The sequence below is a fragment of the Anser cygnoides genome, chromosome 13, assembly GCF_040182565.1.
Source record: "Anser cygnoides isolate HZ-2024a breed goose chromosome 13, Taihu_goose_T2T_genome, whole genome shotgun sequence".
Taxonomy (NCBI): Eukaryota; Metazoa; Chordata; class Aves; order Anseriformes; family Anatidae; genus Anser; species Anser cygnoides.
The window spans coordinates 14,834,483-14,847,434 of record NC_089885.1 but is presented as its reverse complement, the minus strand read 5'-3'; the positions used below and the strand labels follow the sequence as shown (position 1 = coordinate 14,847,434).

Below are 12,952 nucleotides of genomic sequence, written 5' to 3'. Positions count from 1 at the left end.
TAATAGAAATTTAATAAAGTTTATGAAGCTTATCTGTGCTATCGCAGCTGTGTGCTGGATTGGGTCCTTTGAAAGTGCATTCGTTAAATCTGCAATGTTTCAAATTACCCTGACAAATGCAAAACAAAGATCTTACATAATTCACTGCAACTGGCAAAGATAAAATTTTACATGTCATAACAACACGTATCAAAAGACTTATGTAAAACTCACCCATAATTTAAAATGTCACTGGAATTGCTTCATAATTAGGGCAAGGTCTTTGAAAGACTCCCTGTAAAAGCTGAAACCTTTCTGACAAAGACCCAGCTGAATACATGTCGGTAAAATGCAAGAGTAAGAAACCATATATGCATTGTGTCTTAGCATTTGAGCTGCCAATGGCATTGACACAGCTTCTGTTAATGGGATTCCCTTGCACAGCTTTCAACTCCCAACTTTATTTAAAGCTTAGATCTGCAACTCTTTACAGAGCGATGAGCTGGAGACTGTAAGAGGACAGGATGAGATGTTATCCGTGGTGTCATACACAAGCAGCATTTTGATGTAAAGACCATGCATATGCACGCACACATCCTTACACAAGCAGTAAGTGCAACTTTTGATTCTTTTATAGGCAGAGGGCTGTCAGCTTTGGGCTCTGCACACTGGACATCGTGGTCCTGCCAGCAGGTCTCCCACAGCAGGGCAATGCAAAGGGCCACGTCGGAGGTTGGCGAGGGGAGACTGTGTGCTGCCAAAACCGGTGGGACCTAGAAATGTCTTATCATTCATTAACTTGTGTGTTCAGCAGAGTTTTACAGAAAGGGAAGAGGAGAAATGAAAAGTGAATGGCAGGGAACATCTTAGTGACATCTCACATCAAAGAGCGAGGAGATAAGAGTTATTATTTAGACCTGTCAAGTCTCCGCCGTACCCAGAGGCAGAGAGCAGGCGTGACCTACTTGCAGAATTAGGCATCCACCAGGCAGCGGGTTTTCAGGATTCAGGAGGGAGTTCACCCTCTAAATCCAAATTTTTGTTGTGAAAACCCAGCCTTGGCTTGTGACTGGCTTAAAATGCTGCTTCAGTACTAACGCTAACAAAACTGTCCTCCTGCCCCAGCTCCTGGCAGCTCTGCAGTGCGGGGCTGTGGGGACTTGGGGGTTGGAGGTGCAGGGGGGATGTGGCTGCCCTGACCCCCCAGCCATCTGAGATGGACTTGGCAAGAAGAGACACGAGCCTTACATTCACAGGTGCAAAATTCAGATGTGATCTACTGATAACATGATACCCAGAGGGACTTCTGCAGAAAAAGCAAGTGTGAAGCAGGAGGAAGGATCAGGAGGGGGATGTCTCACTGTGGAGGGGCAGCACGACTAAGGAGATGAAGGATGGCCCCAGCGATGCTGAGGAGGGTTGTGCTGGGCTGTCCTGGGTTGTCCAGACTTCTGAACACATCTGGAGAGACTGCTCAGGTGTGGTGCGTGGGGGGGGCAGAGGATGCGTATCTGGTCCATCTGGTCACGCACATTTGTGCTGGATGAAGGAAAAACGCACTGAAGTTGGAGGTCTTTCAAGTATACATCTTTTTTGCTTTAGGTGTTAGCTGTTAGGTTAAATTAACGTGAAGTTGTTTGTACCCCAGTGTTGGGAAGGAAGACAGGAGACAAAGAGGGAACGGGGAGAAATGTGGGGAAAGGGTATGCCAAAAATATTGGGAGCCTGTTGCTGGTAGTGTCTGTCTTGGACCTCAACAGCTGTAATGTCAGGCTCTGCTCCCCAGTGCAGATGCTAGCAACAGTCTGAGCATCACAGGCGACCCAGAAACCCGAGCCAGGGGAAATTTCCAGCTATAACTCAGGTTCCCAAAGCTTGCCAAGGCAGGAGCCAAACATGCGAGCTTTGCGACACCCTGCTAAGCCTTCTTTCTGGCTGCTGCTGGTCCTGCTGTGCTTGCTGCTCTCCTACAGTCCCATCACATTTCCTGCTTTCTTCCTCTCCGTCCCCAAAATCTGTGGATAAAAAGAAAACATGAAAACCAGAAACACCGACATAGCAACTAAACTTCTAGCTCTCCAGATAGAGAAATTCTGAATAAAACATTAGTAAATGCGTTGCAAATCCCAAGGAGACCCCAAATTGCTTACTGTTAAGCCTATTTGTTTGACCTTGTGATTTGGAATTTATAAACGTAATTATATCAGCATCTCGATTTATGCTAACAGATGACCAAGTTCATTGCACCACTGCATTTGGCTGTCGACAGCCACCCCCTAACCGCAGGTGGCACGAGCAGCACAATTACAAATGGAAAAGGGAATGCCCATATAAACCCTGTGCTCACAGCTGGACGGAACTGAGCTCCATCCACAAAATGCGAACGCAGCAGAGGAGGGAGCAAGAGAAGAGGGCTCGTTTGTGTTCCCGTGAAGATTTATGGAAAGGTGGGCAGTGAGTAAGCCCAATGGAAATCAATAGGGATTCTTACATCAGCTTTAGTGACCGTCGGAGCCATGCGACGCCCATGGAGTCACCCTTGCACAGCTCTGCAGAGCTTGGGACCCCATCACCGAAGGCAGCATTGCCTTCTCCTTCCCCGGGACACCAAATAAAAGCCTTGCCCATGGCTTTGCTACGGCTTTTTGGGACCGCTTACAGCCAGCTGCCACCAGCCACGTCCTGGAGACATCGGGAAAGGAGATTTTTGGTATTTCGTGTCTAACTGCTGAAGTCTGTGTTTCCTTTGTTCCTGCGCTGTAGCTCGAGGCGCAGTGCGTGCGGTGAGGACTGGGCGCGGTGAGTCAGCCGCTCCCAGCGCTGGGGCTGGCGGTTTCCCCAGCAACGGGAGATGGGAGAAGAAGAAGAAATAAAACCCTTCCAAAGAGCTCTCCCCCTGTACACAGGTTTTCTCCCCTTCCAGCAACCTGCGTGCAAACCTCCAAACACACGCACACGCTCCTGCGGAAGAAAGGTTTTATTTGATTTTCTATTTCTTGCTTTGCTTAAGTTATTTATTATTTTTGAAGGCAAAACGCAAAGCAGGAATTGACATGATCAAAACCAAGCAATCTGAGACATCCACTTATGTCCTTTAAACAGGGAGAGTGAGAGATGTTGCAATTATTTTTGAATAAAGGGTAACAATTAGCAATCCCTTATAAATATATCCAGGACCCTGCAAAGCTGAATTTAATCACAGATCCTGACTCTGGGCTGTTGCAGAATGGTGAGTTATACAAAAAGCATCAAGGAGAAGCATAAGGAGATTTATCAGAATTTTATATTTAGGGAACATCCCTCTTCAGCCTCAAGGGCTTAGCGACCTATCTCTGTCTGTTCCAGAAGGCTCAGAAACACTGCTGGAGGTTGCCTTGTTTTCCTCCTCCTGCTCTCCTCTCCTGCCCCAGGAGGAAAACTGCATCTGAAGCTCCTTTCTGTCTGCATCAGAATCGACATCCCTCGGTTATCCTCACCGCATCTAAAAATAGCACGGGGAAATCCGCCTGAGATCAAAGCGATTCATTTACAAAGCGCTGTGCGAGGACAGAGCTCCGCGATTCCCATTCCCGTCACATCCGCAGCAGCCGGATGGCAGGAACCGCACCAGCGCTGGGACCAGGGCTGGCTCTGCCTCTCCCCCGCGCCGCGTGTACAGCCCCACAGCATCCCGTGGAAAACAAGTGGGAGGAAAATTATTCGGTCGTTGCACGGGGGTTGCTGGGGACAAGGAGAGAGGGGTTTTCTTTGCGCGTGTCGCAGATGATGGTCCCCTGCCAGCTGGGCTTCAGCAGCCCTGTGCAAGGTGGAACGGGGTGGGGGGGTTGGAAATAGCAGAAAAAGATTTTCAGCATCAACACCTGCTGATGGAAAGCAACGCCCAGCTACCTCCAAGCACGCCAAAGGAGACAAGATGCATGAAATTAGAAATAACGATTGACCCTGCTCCTCCTCCTCCAGGGGCCACCCTACCCTGGGAGGTGGTGCAGGATCCGTCCATGCTGCAAAGCTTTCCTCTGAGGTCTTCTTGCAGACCCTCACTCCGAAGGCATAGTGGTGGTTGCTGATTAATTGAGCAAAGTAGATAAAAAACTAAGTTACAGTGTTATGTCTTGGGATAGCTAACCCTGTGCTTTTTTAATGCAAATCATAGGATGACTTGGCAATTTATCCAGCAGAGCCTGTTACTGGGATATACCCCAGGAAAATGTCTACTTTTTCTTTCTTTTACATAAAAAGGTTTATTATGAATAAAGTTCTGCAAGAAAAAAAAATACATTAATTATAGTAAGTCAGTGACTTTTAGAGTCTCAGAAACTAGGAGATGAATTAGAATAGCTGCTGCTCCTCTCACATAAAAATGTAAAGGAATCGTTCTTATCCAATTCTACGATTTCTGAACACAGCGTTAGCATTTCCACCGCTCCCCTGACATGGATAAGGATGGGATTCAGCCTAATAAATAACTTCTCAGGGGCTTCACAGGAGTAATACAGGCTAAGGAGCTGCTGCTGAATCCAGTTTTCAGCTTCAAGAAATCCTCCCCCTGTCAGGCTAGTGCTTAAATACGGATGCAGACTGCAGCAGGGACTCGAAGAAGCAGCTCTGGGGAGAAGCAGCAAATGGGCTGTAGGCACCCTCCTGACACCAGCCTGCTGCCCAGGCTCACCACTGCTTCCAGCATCCCCATCTCTGGCGAGGATATGCTCCTGGCCTCCCGCAGGCACATTTCCATGCCCCAGACACTGCAGCTTACCAAGACGGAGGCACCCATAGCTGGATTTTGGGCAGTTGAACCGAACATGCAGGGAATATACTGAGCAAAGATTGACATTCTTTCTCATTAAAGACTTGTAAGGTCTACACTGATCTTTGATTTGTCAAATATAATTACAGGGATAATAAATAGTTCATCATAAAGCTGAACTCCAAATGACCCGAGGTTTTCCAGTTTTGCCAACAACTTCTTTCAGCTGGTGAAAGATAGAAAAAAAATAGTGAATAGTTTGTTTCTCAGCTACTGCTCCTTTTCTTTGCTGCATGAATTATATCCTGCAACTCATTGGTCATAAATGTAAGTCGCTTCCCAGCTTACATTAATGAAGTGCAGCCAAAAGCTACCCTTGCTGACACTCCACACATTGATTCTGGTGTTCCCTGCCACCTGTGACCCTCAGCTTGGCACCCCGAGCCCACCAAGGATTTTGAGGTGACCAAGCACTTCTCAGACATCCACTGATCTGGCGTCTGCCCCATATCCCCTTTCTCATGTTCCCCCTGCCTAATGTCCCTGAGAACTGTGTTTTACTGTGTTTTACTGGCATCATCTGAACATCTCAAATATTCTTTTGCAGATAGTTCAGAGAACGGGAGGATGGGAGGATGAATATTCCCATAACACACATACTAAAAAAAAAAAAATTACCACCCTTAAAAATAAAAAACTTCAGAGTGCAGCAAGGTCCAGTGCAGACTTTTCAAAGGCATTAACACACATTATTATTTATGTGCCTGAACCTCACTGCAGAGAGAGAGAAATGACAACAGACTGACCAAGACAGAGGACTGAGCTGCTGATTGCTAATGTTAATGCTTCACTGTAAATAAGAAGGCTTTAGCCATAGCACAGGGAAAAGTCAGCATACCCTGAGGATGGGGCAGAGCTGATCGGAGCTGCTGCTTTCGACACCTCCAGCTGCCAGGCAGAATGGGAGCTTCTCAGTCCTCCTGGAGCTGACAAGACCAAAGATGTGGAAGCCCTCACTGCCTGCTGTCCCATCTTTGCTTCAAAACATAACTGGAATAGTTCACTGCCTGACCAGTATCCCTGGCAGGCTCTGCTTGAAGGCTGAATGCAAAAATTGCAGGTGTTTTTTTCATGTGACTTTTGTCAAGAAAATTCTGGACAAGAACCAGGGAGCTGTTGGGCTTAACATATGGGACTTGAATGGATTGCATCTCAGGGAGCAGGGTTCAAGAAATAACCATAGACATTCAGCTCCCCCACTGTAAATTTACTCACCTGCTACTTTTATATTTTAACACATTTTTATATGATTTAATTTTTATATGATTTATTGCCTTACCTGTTGTTTGGGACATTTAAATATTTGGGAGATCCTACTTAGGTAACCCCTTTAAGTAAATATTTTTTTCTGTGCCTTTTTTTTTTTTTTTTTTGGTGTGTGACTCTGAGGCAGAAAATCCAACCAATTAAATGAAAATGTGAAGTTTATTTTCAGCCAGCCTAAGCTGGGACTGGTTTGTAATTACATCAGCAAGGAGCTGTGGGAACGACTAGTGACCGAGTCGTCGCTTAAAATGTCTGAACAAAGTTTAGGCCTTTTTTCAGATCCTTCTCTATTAGCACTGCAAATGCCACATACCTTCCTAGCTTTGACAGTGAGATTTTAGCCTGTCCCAGAGCAGACTTTAGGTGCACTGGCTGCAAACTGCTTGGTAATTGCAAAGAGAGTGTGCAAACAAGCCGTAATTGAGAATGTCAGGTATTCCCAACTGACTTAAATACAAACATCATCAGACTAGACATTCAGCGTATCCCTCATCTGCAGTAAACACTTCTCTTGCCCTACATATGGATGGTGACGGGGGCACAGAGTGTTCGCCACGTGGCGGTGGAGGAAATGTAAGCCAGCCAAAGCAGAGCCCTTCTGGAAATGCAGCCGCTTCACACTTACACAGCAGCCAGTGGAAGAAAGGTCTATTTTGTTGTTCCGACATTCTTGTTTATTGCTAAAATTCATTATGCTACCTTTCATAAATAGGATGCTAAAGGCTCGGGGAAAATCAATGCTAATAAGAACTAAGCAATATGAACATTGAACAGGAGCAAAGGGGCATTTTGCCTTTGATTAGGTCATTACCAATGCCCCTGCAGCATCAAATATTTCTCTCTTAAATTGTTCATGAACAATAGCGTGCTTTGAAATGCATGGACAAAAAATATTTTTCCCTCAACAGGGAAAAAATAATACATAATCCACCTTCGGTTTAGTACCTTGGTTTGGTATTTTTATACGTAATTGGGACAGTGCAGTCCCTTGGCTAAATAATGCCTGGGACAGAGCAGTGAAACGGCAAAGGAGGGAACTGGTGGCAGGTTTGGAATTTAAGATTTAGCCAATGTCCTAAACCTGAGAAAATCACTGGTGACTGTCCTGGGAGTTCAGAAATAAATGCATCTAAACCATTCCCGAACCTTCTAACCTCCATAAGCAGCCAGCCTCGCAACCCCAGCCCGGCTGCAGCAGTCTTGTTGGCCTCACACAGCCCATAGCTGCTGGAGGCTCAGCAGGGGCCCAGGCCCACCATCAGCCCACGGGGCAAGGACTGAGATGCGCTCCTATCTCACATCATTGCTGGTCTAGAACTGGAGGAATTCAGGTCAATTCTTATCCAGCCTTTTTTTCTTTCAAGAATAAATGTATCAATAAATAAAGAAATTGGGTCTTGGCCCTAAAAACCCCCTATGGTGCCAAAGAGTATTTTTATGCTGGCATAGCTTTCGTCTAGAAATCAAACCAAGGCTGTACTGACCCTCCTCTGCCTGGACTAGAACCACTGCACTACAAATTGTCAGAGAGCAGTCACATTTCAAATATATCATTAATACCCGATGGGAAAAAACTGTGCCACCATGCATTGTTAAAGTAGCTCCCCTCTCTATGAAATGAGGATGAGCCAGGCACAACATATTAAAAGCTAATTTCCTCAAAACCTACAGTAAATGCCATCCCTGCATCACCACTTGCCTTTTACATGGGAATTGGCAGATCCAGCATCACAGCTGACAACTTGTCCCTGCCACAGCCACACCAGTGCCTCGCCACTGCACACTTAGCCCGTGTTGCACCAACGGAGCCATCTCATGCCTCTGCTCAGCCCCATGCTTCCCTCCGCTCCCTGCAAATGAGGGGTAGCTTTCTGCAGGACTGTTTGCTGTCACTAGCATTATATACTGACAGGATAAACACCGAGTGCAGACATTTTGCGGGTAAGCTGTAGAACAAGATTATCAGCATTTTCTCTACATCATTATGAATTTAGTGATCTCCAGTTTGTGTTTGGTTGTTTTGTTTTGGTGTTTGTTTGCTTACTTGCTTGTTTTTTTAAAAAGATTAAAATAGAGTTTGGCAACAAGTTTGGGCTAAAAAATGATATTTTGGTGGGGGTATTTGTGAAAGTCTTGTTGCCCTTGACTAAGAAAGGAACACCAACCACAGCAGATGTGGCTTTAGTACTGGCAGGCTGCAGAGCACAATAAATGTAAACTGGTGTTTGTGTGCTCTGTCCCAGTGGGAACAGTCTGTACAGGCACAGGAAGGCACTGCTCCTTCCTAGGTTTTCCAGGATGGAGCCTGATGGATTTGGAGAAAAGACACCCACTGGCACAACAGGGTTTGTCGTCGGCTCCTGAGAGCAGTCAGACACTGGCAATGAATGCCAATATGTGTAAATATAAAATACATACAATTTGTACACTTTGTTCTAACCCAAGTAGAATCTTTAGTAGCCATAAATGCAAAATAATAATGATTTAAAAAATGTGTAATTTGTACATTTAGCTTTAACTGAAACAGAGACTTCATTAACCATTTTTATCCCTGACCACCCAGTGATCTCTAGCAGGGCTGTCTGGATGGCAGCCAAGTGAAAATTCACACTCATAAATGCGCTGTCCCACTTAAAATTGTCTGGTGGCGGTACCAGCTAGTCTCTGTAGGTGTCAAAACCGTGTGTCCAATTATAACTCCCCAACAATCACGACGAGGAGCAGGCAGATGGCCATCATATGCTGGAAGTATCATTTCTCCACTAAAGCACCATTTGTTTGCCCTGTCAAATTAAATATTTTCCTGTTTGATTTTGTGTGTAAGAGCGAATTAGGAAAACCTGTCGGTGCTGCAGACAAGTTCTGCGGCGCGTTGGCAGGAGCAGCACGGGGTGCCCAGATGCCCGGGTGGTTATTAGCTGCAGCTGGCCTCTTGGCATGCTGCGGGGCACCTCGGCTGGCAGCCACCGGCGCACTGGAGGGGAGATTTCAGTGCCGAATGCATTCATGGGATTGTCTTGACCTCCTGTGCGACATCTCCATTGGGTCAAGAAGCCTGCAAGCGGTGTTATTTGCTTTCCGGTATCAGGGCTCACACACTTTCAGTCTGTCACATCCACAAGGGGATATTAAAATAAATCTATAGTAGATATTCCTTTATGATTAGAGCTAAAATTATGAGTCCAGGTTGAAGCAGGCCTGCGTGGGGATTCAGAACAGTTCTTCCTTACTCTTTATCACTTGACTGCAAAAATATTTCAGTGGGGTTTGATCTCAGCTGGGATATGTGTGCTCTGATTTATGTGGACATATCCACGCCTGGAAGTGACTCGTTTATGTAAGTTTGCTAAATGCACTGCCTCAACAAGTATATATGCTCAATTGATAGATTAGTTACAATAATGCGCCCTGTGCACTTGCTTGAAACCTCCCTGCTTGAAGGGCTAGCAAGCTGGTGTTTTTGCAGATCTCAAGGAGAAGGAGAATTAGAGGAGGCAAAGCACATCCATGCCAGATAGATCCAAAGGAAGCAGCTCCATTGCTCAACCACTATGTGTCCTGAAACGGTGTGATAATAATACTCCCAGTCCTTAGTTTTAAACACATACAAAAATTATTGCAATTATAATAAGCCACGTAAGAAACTCAGTTATGCTAGAAAAACCTATGTATGCCTTCTTAGGCATGCAGTACAGGATTATGAACAGTTATATCTACAAAGTTGATCTGATAAGTGAACATTTATTGTGAGTTTTTAGAAAGTGCCTACTTAGAGGAATTTCCTTACAAGAAACTACTTAATCATTTTACCTTTCACACAACTGTTAAATTGGCAACATAGTCCAAACAGAAATCATTTTGCTGTACTTCAGAGTTACCCGGTTTTAATGAGTCTCTGGAGGTATAGGGATGGATTTTGCTGCCAACTACCATTCAGCCTAATATTGCAATGGAAACATCAAACTAGAAGAATTCAGCGTGTTCCTGCTGTCAGACTGCTACACGATAAAGTTAGCACTCATGAAAAGGGGACAAGAGGCATCGAGAATATACAAGGGAAGGAACTCCAGCAGTGAGATCCAGGCCTACTTTCTCAGCTGAGTTAACTGAATGTTTTTCGTGCTTACTTGAAAATGTGAATGTATAATAGCATGTTCAGTTCAGAATTTAAAAAATAACAAGCTCTGTTCAGAATGGAATAAAGGTCAAAGACAAAACCCAGTGCAGAGGCAGTGGGTGTTTGGAGCAGTAAACTATACCATGAAAACAAGAATGGGTACAGTGGTGCAGACCCTCCCTGTGCGACGTAACATGTTTTAAAATTATTTTTATGACCTTAAAAAGCCGCTAGAAAGATTCATCCCCACATCAGAAAGACAAAATATGGTAACAAAGGCTCTGTGACACAGACTGCAGTCCTGGCTGCTGGTACATAACAGAAGGCATTTAGTAGGCAGGGCTGCAAGAAGGCTGCAGCTTCATGAAACTACAGCATGGTCCCTTCTCTGAATGGCCTCACATATTAAGAGCTTCTTTCAAATCAACTCGATAGGTGTTAAAAAAGATGGAAAGCAGCTTAGTACGGGATATGAACATTCCTATTAGTGTCGCTCCACTTGAACAAGAACTCATCCTTGTGAGGATGAAGTGTAGTGGCAGTACCAAAATCTAATCAAGAGAAAGATACTGTTCCTGTTATAGAGAGTGGACCCTCCCCCCTTGCCATCTTCACAAAAAACTGCTAAATCAGTCATGAATTTCTGATCAAAAATCATGGTTCACCTTAGTCAGTGATATTAGTACACTCAAACCACAATCACACTTTAATGAAGACTTTTTATTTCCCTCTGTCAAAGGCTCTCATTTAAGCATGTGCTTATCTTTTAAAAACGGAAAAAGAAATCAACAGGATGCAGTAATTAAGAGAGAAATGCAGGCTTATGCTTCAAATCTCTGACAGGAAGTGGAAGACTAAAGACAAAATTAACTGAATAATTTCCCAAGCTCAATATACATTTGATAATTATATGTAATAGAGAGAGTTATCCGCTGATTTTGCTCAACATCAAGAAACTGGAAAGTCATTAGAGAGAAGAGACTTGAGATAATCAGCTAAAAGCCTTTAGTTGGATTTTAGAAGTTCAGAGGAGAAAGTATGCTAATTTTTCTGCATGTTCAGAGGAACTTCAGAGAGTCCTCTCCTATCTGCAAGAGCTGCAAAATGAAGGCAGAAAACCATATGTACAAACTAGAGAACGAAGAGACACTAAGCCCCTTCCGAAACAGCTGCAAAACACAGCTGTCATGTCTCAGGCTTTGAACGGGAGGCTCCAAGGGTGTCTGCCCCTTACCTTCCCCTCTCAGTGCCTGCATCCACATGGTGGCCAAGGGTGCTCCCCTCCTCCCAACCTGGGATGCTCCATGGTCCCTAAATTAAGCAAATACTCTGCACAGAGATGAGGACAACATACCCCTGTAAATCCTGCCCTGAACTGGAAGGAGCACTTTTCAGGTATCGTTCTGTCTCCAGACCTGACACTCCAGCCTCACAAAGCCCATGCCCTTGCACCCTCTTGTGTGAAAGATCTCACAGATTGGTCTTATATTGACTCTGAGAATGCCCCAGTTGTGAGACCTGATGCCAGCCAGACTGCAAAGCACTGGTGTGATTGCAACTTCACATCCAGCGCTTGAGGTCTGCTTTTTCTACAAAGAACTTCTTGCCTGGGGCTGGTGAAAAGCACTTCTCTGGAAGAGGACTATGATGCCAACATCAGCTCAGCCTTACGAAACATAAATGCAAGCGGTGAATGAGAGCTGCAGGTGCTGTGATAAACGTCATTAATTCTAGTCGCTTTGATTCATTCATTTAAAAAAATTATACTTGGTTAACAAGGAATACCAGACTTTGTCAGCTGCTGCCCATCAGGGGACAGCTGAAAAATTGCCACTCAAGTCACCTTTCGTTAAGAATCTCAGCTGATTTGTGAGAACAATTACAGTATGACTGCTGAAATCAATAAGTAAGTTTCAGAACAGACAGATAGATTTTATTTTCTTGCCCAGCTTCCATTTATAGAGACCAAATGAGGCTATCACTGGAAAATCTTATAAAGCCTAAGAGCCTCTTAGTTAGAATCTAGTTAAGAAGCTAAAATTCCCTGCTTCAGTTAGCCTCTTGCCTTGCCAGGGCAATACAGTGGTGTGTTCCTCAGTGTCTCACAAAGGGTTACCATTGAATGAAGTGGGTTTAAGAGATTCTGATTAAAGCCATTCATCTCAGATGAGATGGAATGGAGTCAAAATTAAATCCTGGGAACAATATAGGTATGGAGGGCAATCTATAACAGGCAAAAATTAGGATCCATACACAGCAGCCTGCAAAGTCTAGGGACATACTTAGCAATTGCCCACTTTCTGTGGGGCTTAATATATTACAGGGAGAAGAGAAGCAAGTAAACCATCAATACACAGACCAAGACTTTCCTCACCCTCCTCAAACTATGAGAAATACAAGTTAATTCATGAATTAACTTCATGCCAACCAAACTTTATCACTTGTACCAAAAATCTCTTTCCTGAAACTCCTTGTGTGGGAAGTCCTGAACATGGTATCTTTGCTTTGCAACCCTGTGCTCCTGGAACCCTGCATTTTCCCTTGTGGCCACCCTGACCTGGGCTCCCCTAATCCATCCCTATTTTCACTGATTCAGATGCATCATTGAGTGATTAGAGTTTATCAAGCTCCCCCTTGCCCATTGAGCATCTCAGCTGTTTATGAGCACAATTTTTCCCTGGCAAAGAGATATCATGGGACCTCTCTTGGCTGGCTATTGCATGGAGGTCAGACTAAGTCTCAATAATTTGAATTTGCAGGGCTAAAATGATGGAAATTGTAGC

At 44.6% G+C, this 12,952-nt stretch overlaps 1 long non-coding RNA gene across 2 annotated transcripts in view; it reads right to left on the bottom strand.

The window, feature by feature from the left end:
- The window catches only part of LOC106037465 (uncharacterized), a 56,086-nt gene continuing 43,134 nt past the window's right edge, over positions 1-12,952 (bottom strand). Inside the window, exon 3 of one of the 2 annotated variants that reach the window (XR_010834841.1) lies at positions 1-1,994. This is a non-coding gene — a long non-coding RNA (uncharacterized lncRNA). Of the gene's footprint in view, positions 1,995-3,191; positions 3,461-12,952 lie in introns of those variants that run through there. The other variant, XR_010834842.1, reaches the window with a different exon arrangement.